The following is a 10,634-nucleotide window of genomic DNA, read 5'->3' as shown; positions in this document are numbered from 1 at the left end:
GTAGTGATACTGCCTCGGAAACCCAAGGAGGGGTCGCTATGAGTCGGGGCCGACTCGACGGCACACAACAACAACAACAACAACATATGTGGTTGAACCACATAAATATTTTATTTTATTTTATCTCCTTTCTTTATTCATCTCTTAAACATTTCTTTATGCCAGATTTTGTACTCGGTACAGGGTACATATTGAGGAGTAGAATACACACGGGACCAGCCCTTATGGAACTTATAACTTAGCAAGACAAACAATAGACTGCATGAAATCCCCTTGAAAAACAACAACATGGGAACAGTTTTTAAATATATGACACTGAAAATCTGGCAGAATATATGAGAAATCCCCAAAATTGTTGGGGTCATAAAGGTTGGTCATGCGTTAACAGTATGAACACTGTTATTTTATTTGTTTTTTAATCAGATACAGTATTAGACTATGAAAGAAACATACAGCAATGGAGAATGAAGAAGTCACCAGCATATTTATTAAGCTCTGAATAAAAATGCTGCATTCGGTTTCATAGATCATAACCAAAGCATAGGAGTTGGGAAACTTTCAGTGGAGATATATAAAGCTGATTAACATGGAAAATGTAACCCGTGTAGAGATTTAAAAGAATGAAATTATTTAGCCTAGAGAAAATTGTGAAAGAGCTTAATTTGAAAGTCCTTAAACAGAAGAATTTTACACGAAGGATATTAATAGATTATTTATTATCTGTATTGGAAAAAAATAAAAAAAGGAGAAATTACGTTCAACCTATAGCTTAGGAGTTTATCTAGACATAAAGGAAATTTTGCTTTTACTTTTTTTTTTTTTTTGAGGGGGTTGTCATTCTTCTTTGTTTGGTTGCTTGTTTGTTTTTTTAGATTGAGGATGATAGAATTTGCCCCACCTTAAGCAGATAACCTCTAATGACCCTTTTCCATGCTAAGATTCCATGAACATAATTATAACAACGTAAGTACTGCAGATAAAAGCATGTGGAATTGACATTTTCTACTCTGTATTTTATTGTGGTTTAGAAATGCATTTAAGGTTAATTTAGTGATATGGTTAGTGATCACTTTTCACCTGGTGGTAAAATGATGAAATTACTGAGTCACAACATTGAGCCCCAAAATGAAACTGGGTAGATGGATAATTTTGCACTACCAACAGTTGTAAATTCCAACAATGAAAAAACACTTAAATAAAAGGCTGGCATTGTCCTACCTCACATCAGCAATGCCTGTTTAAGGTCGTCATACCATTATTCAGTAAAGTTACATATAATTAAGTCTGGTTTAATTATCCTAAATAAGAAATTTTAACATATGCATTTCTTGCATTTGTTTCTGTGCCAATAGAGCTCTTAGTGACACAATTTAACTATATCCTCCAAGAAGGAGTCTGAATAACTCAAGCTCAGTGGTCAATTAAAAAGTTTCATAAAAAATAAAAAAATATTAATTAATTATTTCTTGTTGTTAAAGATATCAGTAAGTTAGAACAAAGCATAGATTTTTAAGAAATTTTGCTTCTTCGTGGTAAAAATTTCTGAAGCTCACCAAGAGTAAGTAACAGTAAGATAAACATATATTCTCTTCTTAATCATCACTTGTATTTTAATCTATTTAATGATCATCTATTCATTCAAAGTTAGTATGAAAAATAATATTTCTAGAATTAATTACCTCAATTGTGAGATCTCCAGTATTTTTACTCTTTGTTTAAATTAGAAGGAATTTTTTTTTAAATACCATTTTAAAAGCACTATTCCAGTTCTCTAAATGATTTGCATACTGTGAAAAGTTAACAGTGTGAAGAATTCCTTATCTTCCTGAAAGTACTTCTGGTATTTACATCCAGCAGAAGATAAAATAAAACAAAACAAAAAGCAATACAGTAATCTTGGCATCCTGATATTTTGGGGAGATAAAAGAGAAACTTTGACCCATATATATACTAAAATATCAATAAAATATTTATATCATGAAAGACATAACTAATATCACTAGAAAAGCTCTTGGAAAGATAAAATATATGACCTAAGAAATAAGACTATATTCATACCCATTCATTCACTAGTAAATAAATGTTCAGTCAATATCAAATTTGTTTCAAAATGAATAAGACAATATTTCTATTGTCAAGAATTTCAACAGAGTGGATGGTTGACATTGAAGACTAGTATGAGTTAGTCTATGTTGAAGAAATTTAAAATATATTACTCATGAAATTCTTTAGCAAAACCTAGAATTTTAAAATTAAGAAATAGTTCAAGGAGAAGTGATGAGTGAAAAAGTACTCCTTGAAACAGACACATGGACACAGATCACTCTGTCCAACCAATATTATATATAAGATTTTTCAGACTCAAAACATACTTCTCCTAAAAATAACTAGGAAAAAAATTACAGCTAAAGTATTTATAGGGAGCTCTGGTAGCATAGTGCCTAAGGCACTTGACTGCTAACCAGAAGGTTGGCGGTTCAAACCCACTAGACATTCCTCAGAAGGAAGGTTGGGCAATCTACTTCCGTAGTGATAATGCCTTGGCAACCCAAGGAGGGGTCGCTGTGAGTCAGGTCCAACTTGACGGCACATAACAACAACAACAACAAAGTATTTATAATTCCTACTGAATTTTAAAGGAGAATTGAGCATTTTTTATGCAGGTCCTTTTTATTTTTTAATAACAATAACATATAAACTATCCTATAGAGCCATTGTCAGAATGGATGATTGCTCTCATCTACAATGGTCTTAAAAAATATATATGTCTCTGAATTCATATTGTAACTTGGCCTAAATTATTCTACTTAGAAAAAATTCTACTTCCCCAGTGAAACAATAATAGAAAATTCTTGAACACAATCAGCTTGCAACACTGAATAAAAGTAATAAACATAAAAAAGAAAGTCATTGCTAAAAAGAGTTACAATGTGGAAATACAGTGTAAGTCCAATAATGATGGCATACTGATAGAATAGAATGTCCTTTATAGTATATTTACTGTGGTAATTTTCAACATTTGTTGTTGTTTGCCTTTGAGTAGGCCCCGACTCCTAGTGACCCCTCCTTGGGTTTCCGAGGCAATATCACTACAGAAGTAGGATTGCCCAACCTTCCTTCCGAGGAGTGGCTGGTGGGTTTGAACCACCAGCCTTTTGGTGAGCAGTCAAGTGCTTTAGGCACTATGCTACCAGAGCTCCTCAAGTATAGCAGGGATTGTGGGGCTGGCGCGGGATCGGGCAGTGTTTCGTTCTGCTGTGCATGGGGTGGCTATGAGTCGGAAACGACTCGACGGCACTTAACAACAATAGTCAACATAGAGGACAGTGTTTCCAAAAGTGAAATATGTATTACATAAATGGTAAGCTGTGCACAACACAACAGATAGTTCAAAAAGAACATGAATGTAGTTTTAAGTAAATTGAAGAATGTAATTTTAAATAACATTGAATGGCTGGTGAGGAAGTTATACCCTGTTCAGTTATTTTTCATTCTTCCTATATGGGGGTCAGAGAAAAAGGAGAAGACCTTCAATAAGTTGAGTTGACACAGTGGCTGCAACAATGGGTTCAAACACGGCAAGGATTGTGAGGATGGCACAGGAAGAGGCAGGGATTTGTTCTGTTGTACATAGGGTTGTCATGATCAGAATTGACTTGACAGCACCTAAGAACAGCAACAAGATGCTTCATAGGAAGTCCTGGTAATGCAATCGTCAAGCACTTGGTAACTGAGTGTTTGGCAATTTGGCCATATCAGCCTCTGCATGTGAGAAAGATATGGCTGTCTACATCCAAAATAATCACAGCCTTGGAAACTCTATGGATCAGTTATTCTCTGTCCTTTAGTCAAAAGGGTTGTATGAATCAAATCCATTCCATGGCAAAAGATTTGCTTTGGTTTCAGATGCTTCATGATAAGAAGTTTAGTGCTAGATAAAGAATTTCTCTGATATTCATTAATCTCTCTTTTTAACAAAGACAGTACTAGATTTTGATAGCCCAATATTAAATTGCAACGAAGAGTCAAACTAAGGAGTTCTGGTGGCATAGTGCCTAAGGCATTTGACTGCTAACCAGAAAGTTGGTGTTTTCAAATCCACCAACCACTCTGCAGAAGGAAGACTGGGCAATCTACTTCCCTAAAGATTTACCACCTTGGAAACCCAAAGTAGGTCACTATGAGTTGGAATTGACTCGATGGCAGTGAGGTTTTTTTTTTTTTTTTTTTTTTGGTTTAAGAGTCAAACTAGAATTTAATAACACTGTTCATTTTAATTATACTTAACATTACAATTACTTTTATGATAAGACACTACATTTTCATTTGTGGTAGTGATCAGTAAGTAAAAGTCTGTCCTTTCAAGAGGGAAGTTTTAATCATCAACTAAACTCACAACTGGTGAATGGTAATAATAAAAAGCCGACTGACTTTTAGTTATTTATTAGTGCTTTTAAATTGTCTACAGACAATGTATTTTTTATTGTCATTTTTTTCACTACTCACACACTATTAATAACTATAAGTTATCATTTAAAAAAAAGATTTAAATTTGTATTTTTCTGATGATATTTACCCATTTCAATTTGTTTGGGATTATTTGTATCAGTGCTTTATTTTAATGGCTTATTTTAACTATGACAGGTCATGGAAGTTGTGCCGAGTAATACTTTCTTAACAATTTCAGTAGGTATGTATTATTTTTTTTAAATAAGAACATTGTAGGATGAATTGACAAGATCCAGGAATTGTAAAGGAGCTCTAGTGGCTCAGTGCCTAAGACATTGGACTACTAAGCAGAAGGATGGTGGTTCAAATCCAACAGCTCCTACATGGGTGGAAGATGGGGCAATCTACTTACATAAAGGGCTTGGTAATTTCCTCTGGGAAGAACAGGGGATGCTGACATGAAAGCCTCTTGAAGTTCAATCTTGTGTATAATAATTAAGTCACCACTGGTAATACCAGAGTTTTAAATTATTATATTCACAATATTAATTTTAAGAAATATTGTAAAAGCTAGGATGCACTTACTTTTATTTAGATAGTATGAAAAGGGGCATACAATCTAAATAAATCGTGATTCCTGAAAGGAAAAAAAAAAAAAAATATATATATATATATATATATATATATATATATATATATATATGGTCTTGCTTACATTTTAAGTTTGTGCTTCTTTATTTTCTAACAGTAACTCAAGAAATGTCCTTTACTTATGGGAACTGACTGAATTATCAGTGCCTACTGAGCTTATAATTGTTTTTATGATTACTGGAGGTAGTTTCCTGATCTATGCTTCCTCATTAACTAGCTAAAAAAAAAAGAACAAAACAAAAATCTGTTACCATGGAGTCTATTTCAACTCAAAGTGACCTCATAGAACAGAGCAGAACTGCCTCATAGTGTTTCCAAGGCTGTAAATCTTTATGGGAGCCAATGGACAGCTTTCTTTCCCCTGTGGAGCAGCTGGTAGGTTCAAAACACCAGCCTCTAGGTTTGCAGCAAAACACTTAAACACTTTGTCACTAGGACTTCTAACTAGGTAACTATTGTTGTTGTTAGGTGCCATCAAGTCATATCTGACGCATAGCAACCCTATACACAGCAGAATAGAAAGCCACATGGTCCTGCACCAACTCCATGATCCTTGCTGTACTTGAGCCCATCGCCGCTGCCACTGTGTCAGTCCATCTCACTGAGGGCCTTCCCCTCTTTTGTCGACCTTCTACTTTACCAAGCTTGACAAACTTCTCCAGGGAATGGTCCCTTCTTATAACATGACCAAAGTAAGTGAGATGAAGTCTGGCCTTTCTCGCCTCCAAGGAGCATTTCTGCCGCACTTCCTCCAGGACAGATCTGGTAGTTCTTTTAGCAGTTCATAGTACTTTCAACATTCTTCACCAGCACCCCAAAGCAAAAGCATCAATTCTTCTTCCCGTCTTCCTCATTCATCGTCCAACTGTCACATGAATATCAGGCAATTGAAAATACCATGGCCTGTGTCAGATGTACCTTAGTCCTCAAGGAGACATCTTTGCTCCTCAGCACTTAAAAGAGGTCCTGTACAGCTAACTTGCCCAGTGCTATATATCCTCTAATGTCTTGATTTCTAATTCCATTGGTGTTGATTGTAGAACTAAGCAATGTGAAGTCCTTGACAACTTCATCTTTTATCCATTTATCATGACACTGCTTATAGGTCCAGTTGTGAGGATTTTTGTTTTCTTTATAGTGAGATGCAATCCATACTGCAGACTGTATCCTTCGACCTTCATCAGTAAGTGCCTCAAGTCATCCTCACTTTCAGCAAGCAAAGTCCTGTCGTCAGAGTATCGCAGGTTGTTAATGACTCTTCCTCCACTCTTGATGCCATGTTCGTCTTCATATAGTTCAGCTTCTCAGATTATTTGCTCAACATGTAGACTGAATAAGTATGGTAAAAGGATACAACTCTGACACACTCCCTTCTTGATTTTAAACCATGCCATGTCCCATTCTGTTTGAACAACAGCCTTCTGGTCAATATACAGGTTCTTCATGAGTACAATTAAGTGTTCTGGAATTCCCATTCTTCTCAGTGTTACCCATAATTTGTTATGATGCACACAATCAAATGCATTTGCATAGTCAATAAAACACAACTAAACATCTTTCTAATACTTTTTGCCTTGAGCCAAGATCCATCTGACAGCAACTATGATATCTCTTGTTCCATGGCCTCTTCTAAATCCTGCTTGCACCTCTGGACGTTCTCTGTCAATATACTGCTGCAACCGTTTTAGAATTATTTTCAGTAAGATCTTACTTGCATGTAATATCAATGATACTTCTCAATAATTTTCACATTCTGTGGGATCACCTTTCTTTGGAATGGGTACAAAAATGAGTCTCTTCCAGTCAATTGGCCAGGTAGCTGTCTTCCCAATCTCTTGGCATAACTGAGTGAATGCATCCAGTGGGGCATCCATTTTTTGAAATATCTCAATGGGTATTCTGTCAATTCATGGAGCCTTGTTCTTTACCAATTCCTTCAGTGCAGCTTCCACTTCTTCGTTCATTACTATTTGTTCTTGAACATATGCCATCTCCTGAAATGGATGAAGATAGACCAGGTCTTTTTGGTACAGTGACTGTGTATTCCTTCCATCTTCTTTTGATGTTTCTTGTATCATTCAATATTTTGCTCATAGAATCTTTCAATATTGCAACTCAAAGTTAAATTTTTTCCTCAGTTCTTTCAACTTGAGAAATGCCAAACATGTTCTTCCCTTTTGGGACTTTCCCTCCAAGTCTTTGCACTAGGTAACTAATTAGTTACATTAGTAACTAGGTAACTAATGGGGTTTTAACTGCCCAACATCTGGTCATAAGAATAATCTTCAGAAGCTAATTACAAAGAAGATTAAAATATATAGACTCTACATTTGATTATTTTAATATAACAATTTACATGTATAATCAGAATGAGAACCCTAAAGTAATATATGCTACTAAGTCATACAAGAATTTTTTTTGTTAGTCTGTGCTAATAGGGAAAATCATAATATGACTTTAGAAACATTTTCCATAAATTAAAATTGGTTACATGTTACACTTTCAATAGCTCAAGTAAGATATTATGGTAGGTATTTTGCAATGTTAAAGTTGTAAGTTCCAAGTATTCTATTATGAAAGGTTGATTGAGTCTTCTATTCATCATTTAATAGTAATGGATAATATACTCAATTCCTAAATAATTTATTTTAATCAACTAAAATTAGAATATATTTACTTTAAATTTGATACTGGCATTTACAACAAAATGTCTTCTAAAATACTATTGCAGATAATGCATATATCTGTAATATTTTATTTATTTAGGTATTAATATAAGGACTGATATTATTGACCCCTGAATGCTTGAGTAAGAGATACAATTTACATAATCAAAATAGTATCTATCTAAAACATGCTTTGAAACATCTTAGGTTTGAAACATCAAGTTCACTGAAGATAATCACTCTATATTTATTCTACTTTTTCTCAAGTATCACACAAAATCCATTGAGCAGAGCAAAAAGGAAACATTATATAATAGGAGTGTATCTCGTAAAACATAGAATTGTGAAGGGAAGTGTAATAATATGAATAATATTCTCAATAGATGTGAGAAACCTCAGGTTGCAGGTTAGATCTGTTCTCTATTTCAATTCCTTGATCCTTGAAAGATAGTATTCAAGCCAGGTTTGATTTAGGCTAAAGGAAAATCATCTTGGGGAATTTCTGTGGATATTCTTTTTACAATCTTTCTCAAAATATTTGGATTAGAATAATGAAATATTAATTAGAGTGTTAATATTTCAAAGGACAATACAAAAAACAATAATTTACTTTGATATTTTAACCCAGTAAGAGCTAACAAGAAGGATTTATCTTAGACTAAATTCTACATCAACTTTTTGTCCACTCCTTTTATTTTCTACTGGACCTTTGAGCAATGAAGCACACATGAGCAGTGACCTCATGATATGAAAATTCTACCCCAGAGGTCTTGCATCCTATGCATTGAATTCAAGACTAATAGCAGCACACAAGTAGAAAGAAAATTAACAAAGGGACAGAAAATCCAAACAACACTAATTAATCAGCTCCACCTCACAGACATATATAGACCACACTACCCAACAGCAGCACAATACACATTCTTCACCAATTCACATGGAACATTCTGAAGAAGCAATTATATTTTAGGCCACAGAACAAGTCTCAATAAACTTAAAAAGATTGAATTTATAAGCATCTTCTCTGAACATGATGGTTAAAAACTAGAAATAAATAACAGAAAGATGAATAAAAGTATATTTAGAAAGTGGAAATTAAATTACAAATTACTGAAAAATTATTGGTTTGTAGAAGAAATCAAAAGTGGAATTAAAAAGAAATGCTTAGACTCAAATGAGAATGAAAATACAACATACGAAAACCTTTGAGACACAGCAAAAGCAATGTTAGTAGGAATAATTATAGCCATAAATGCATACATTAAAAAAGAGCAATCCCAAATCAACAACTTATCCTGACAACTTTAACAAATGTAAAGGAAGAGCTAAAGATGGCCAAAGCTATTAGAAGAAAGGAAATAATAAAGACCAGAGCAGAAAAAAAGTGAAATTGAAAACAGAAAAACAATAGAATTAGCAAGGAAAGAAGTTGATTCTTTGAAAAGATAAATAAAGCTGACTAATTAATGGTCAATTTGGCAAAAGAAAAAAATGAGAAGTAAGTAAGAAAAATAACAAATGAAACTGGAGCCATTACAAGAGATGTACGTGAGATTAGGAGGATTATAAAACAATACTACGAAAAAATTTATTTCAATAAATTTGAAAACCTAGAAGAGACACATTTCTAGAAACACACTATTTATCTCAACTAAGTTGAATAGCTGTAGAAAACATAAATAGACCTATAACAAAAGAAGAGACAGAAGATATCATAAAAACTCCCAGCACAAAAAAGCGCTGGCCCAGAAAGCTTCATTGGGGCAATTTACCAAACAATCAGACAAGGGTTGTTAATCAATTCCACTCAAACTCTTCTAAAACACAGAAAAGGAAGGAATACTCACTCCTGAGCTCTTTCTATGAAGCCAGAATCACCCAAGTTCAGGTAAAGACATCAAAGATATAAAACTTCTCACCAGAATTAAACAGCATATCAAAAAAAAAAAAAAACATCATGATCACATAGGATTCATACAAAGTATGCCATGGTGGTTCAATATTAGGAAATCAATCAAACTAATAAGCTGAAATGAACTGATATTGGCCATTTTGAATCAGACTATCATATGGTATATTGTGCTAGGAATGACAAATTGAGGAGGAATGATGTCAAATTTATTGTCAAAAAGAACATTTCAAGATCTATCCTGAAGTACAACACTGTCAGTGACAGTGTAATATCCATAACCTATGAGACAAAAGGACAGATATTCTATGGTCTTATTTTCATAAAAACTCAAGAATAGATATCAAGAATAGGTATACACACAGAAAGCAATGTTCTTCAATGATTACCAGGGATGGGAAGATGAAGAAGAAGAAATCACTTCCTAGATAGTAGACACTTGTTATTTTTGATGATGGGAAAGTCAATACCAAATATGGGTGGAATTTGCCCAACTTGTCCAAGGTAAATGAAGACTCTAAGAAGGCACATGTGAATATATGGCATGTATGCATCAGTATATCTATTGTTGTTGTTATGTGCTGTTGAGTCAGACCCGACTCAGAGAGACCTCTCCTTGGGTTTCCAAGGTGGTATCATTACAGAAGTAGATTGCCCAACCTTCCTTCTGAGGAGTGGCTGGTGGGTTTGAACCACCAGCCTTCTGGTTAACAGTTAAGTGCCTTAGGCACTATGCTACCAGAGCTCCTAGTATATCTGTAGTATATATGTAGGCATATGTATATGCATGTTTGTGCACATTGCATATGTGTATGTATGTGTGTTTGTGTGTATGTGTGTGTGTGTGTGTGTGTGTATATGAAGGTTGGGCAATCCTACTTCCGTAGTGATACTGCCTTGGAAACCCAAGGAGGGGTTGCTATGAGTCGGGGCCGACTCTACAGCACATAACAACATAT

The 10,634-nt window shown here is 34.3% G+C and overlaps 1 protein-coding gene across 1 annotated transcript in view; it reads right to left on the bottom strand.

The window, feature by feature from the left end:
* LRP1B (LDL receptor related protein 1B) overlaps positions 1-10,634 on the bottom strand; it is a 1,967,638-nt gene that overhangs the window by 304,692 nt on the left and 1,652,312 nt on the right. The gene's annotated exons all lie outside the window — the stretch shown is intronic.

This window comes from Orycteropus afer, unplaced genomic scaffold (assembly GCF_000298275.1).
Source record: "Orycteropus afer afer isolate SDZICR_OR568_19922 unplaced genomic scaffold, OryAfe1.0 scaffold00148, whole genome shotgun sequence".
NCBI classification, from domain to species: domain Eukaryota; kingdom Metazoa; phylum Chordata; class Mammalia; order Tubulidentata; family Orycteropodidae; genus Orycteropus; species Orycteropus afer.
This window is presented reverse-complemented; position numbering and strand designations above follow the sequence as displayed.